The sequence below is a fragment of the Pinus tabuliformis genome, chromosome 8, assembly GCF_031772625.1.
Source record: "Pinus tabuliformis cultivar Carrire ecotype Pingquan chromosome 8, CPIR1, whole genome shotgun sequence".
NCBI classification, from domain to species: Eukaryota; Viridiplantae; Streptophyta; class Pinopsida; order Pinales; family Pinaceae; genus Pinus; species Pinus tabuliformis.
Genome location: NC_142294.1, coordinates 1,366,671,492 through 1,366,673,781, shown reverse-complemented (window position 1 = coordinate 1,366,673,781; position 2,290 = coordinate 1,366,671,492). Strand labels below are relative to the sequence as shown.

The following is a 2,290-nucleotide window of genomic DNA, read 5'->3' as shown; positions in this document are numbered from 1 at the left end:
GAGGGTTAGACAACCTGCCTTGATATCAGTTATAAATAGGGTATCCACGGTCCTTCTAGCATTAAAATGCTGTATGGAGCTTGACAGTGCATCAAAACCCAATAATGTATTTAAATCTGCACGACTTCAGAAGATGAAACCCAGAACGTACAACTCAAATTCTTTTGCAAAGCTAAGCTAGATATTCATTTGAATTAATTATAATGTTGTATCTGCATAGTAACCAACGCACAAGGTTTTTTCCCATGCCAGTGATTAAACTATGAGATCGAACAGAGTATACAATGCTATTTGATGCTGTAACATGTGGCCCAGATTGAAACAATTATGCACTAAATTACATTGACATAAAATTACCACCATAGACAAAATCCAATAAAAGAATAGTACTCACCAAATATATACACTATTTCAAACCCAGTGCAAGAACAGAGATAAATGACTAATCTGCCTGGAAAAAATATGATCGGAAAAGAGATGATCGGCAAACTGATGATTATGTAAGCGAATTCGATCCCCGGCAACGGCGATAATACCTTTTATTCCTTCTACCAGGATTTCCAGTCAAACTGATGGTTTTGTATATACTGTATATTCGGTGGTATTCGTTATTTTTTCCAAGCAAACTGATAATTATGTAAGCAACCAATAGTCTATAAAATAGACAATTATTAATGATTTCAGATGGGGATGTAGCTCAGATGGTAGAGCGCTCGCTTAGCATGCGAGAGGTACGGGATCGATAACCCGCATCTCCACTCTGGTACTGCCCATATGAAAGGGTTTTATCTTATATTGCATTGAGAGCATGTTTCCCGGCCAGATGCAAGGGTTTTATCTTACTTGCATTTGTGAGAGCATGTTACCTGCCTAGATGCAAGGGTTTTATCCTATATTGCATTTGGTGAGAGCATGTTAGCTGCCCAGATACAAGGGTTTCATCTTATATTGCATTTACTAAGAACATGGTTGCAGGGTTTTATCCTATATTGCATTTACTGAGAGCACGGTTCCCATATTCGAGAGGTACAATTATTAATGATTTCAGATGGGGATGTAGCTCAGATGGTAGAGCGCTCGCTTAGCATGCGAGAGGTACGGGGATCGATGCCCCGCATCTCCACTCTGGTACTGACCATATGAAAGGGTTTTATCTTATATTGCATTGAGAGCATGTTTCCCGACCAGATGCAAGGGTTTTATCTTATATTGCATTTACTGAGAACATGGTTGCAGGGTTTTATCTTGCATTTGGTGAGAGCATGTTACCTGCCCAGATACAAGTTTTATCTTATATTGCATTTACTGATAACATGGTTGCAGGTTTTATCTTATATTGCATTTACTGAGAGCACGGTTCCTGTATTCGAGAGGTACAATTATTAATGATTTCAGATGGGGATGTAGCTCAGATGGTAGAGCGCTCGCTTAGCATGCGAGAGGTACGGGGATCGATGCCCCGCATCTCCACTCTGGTACTGACCATATGAAAGGGTTTTATCTTATATTGCATTGAGAGCATGTTTCCCGACCAGATGCAAGGGTTTTATCTTATATTGCATTTGTGAGAGCATGTTACCTGCCTAGATGCAAGGGTTTTATCCTATATTGCATATGTTGAGAGCATGTTAACTGCCCAGATACAAGGGTTTTATCTTGTATTGCATTTACTGAGAACATGGTTGCAGGGTTTTATCTTGCATTTGGTGAGAGCATGTTACCTGCCCAGATACAAGGGTTTTATCTTATATTGCATTTACTGATAACATGGTTGCAGGGTTTTATCTTATATTGCATTTACTGAGAGCACGGTTCCCATATTCGAGAGGTACGGGGATCGGTCCCCCGCAGCTCCATTTTGTCACAGGCCAGATACAAAGGTTTTATCTTAGATTGCATTTGCTGAGAGCATGGTTCCCATCTTCTTCGTTTTGAGAGGTACGGGGTTCAAAACCCCGCATTTCGGTTTTGGGATAGACCACGGTAATTGCAATCATGGTTGCAGATGCAAGGGTTTATCATATATTGGTCTCACTCTGGAAATTCGACGCCAGGTAACAGTAGCCATCACGAGTGATTATTGCACTCTAGTTCAGGAAGGGAAAGGGTTCTTTGAGCCGGAGTTCGTTACATTGAGTAAAAGCTACTCCAAGGCATGTATAATCTTCGAATCATGTGGGATATTCCAGTTTCCGGTGTATGGTGATAGTGGACGGTGGGTGCCATTGATTGATCTGGTTTTCGTGGCCTTGGGGATTTTTGTGTTATATCTGATTACACATTCTCAGTT

The 2,290-nt window shown here is 40.6% G+C and overlaps 2 non-coding genes across 2 annotated transcripts; both read left to right on the top strand.

Moving 5' to 3' along the window:
• Window positions 1-1,050: 1,050 nt before the first annotated feature.
• TRNAA-AGC (transfer RNA alanine (anticodon AGC)) lies at window positions 1,051-1,123 on the top strand. The gene has a single exon. It is a non-coding gene; the product is annotated as a tRNA-Ala (tRNA).
• Window positions 1,124-1,397: 274 nt separating this feature from the next.
• Window positions 1,398-1,470, top strand: TRNAA-AGC (transfer RNA alanine (anticodon AGC)). Its single transcript has one exon. It is a non-coding gene; the product is annotated as a tRNA-Ala (tRNA).
• The last annotated feature ends 820 nt before the right edge of the window (window positions 1,471-2,290 follow it).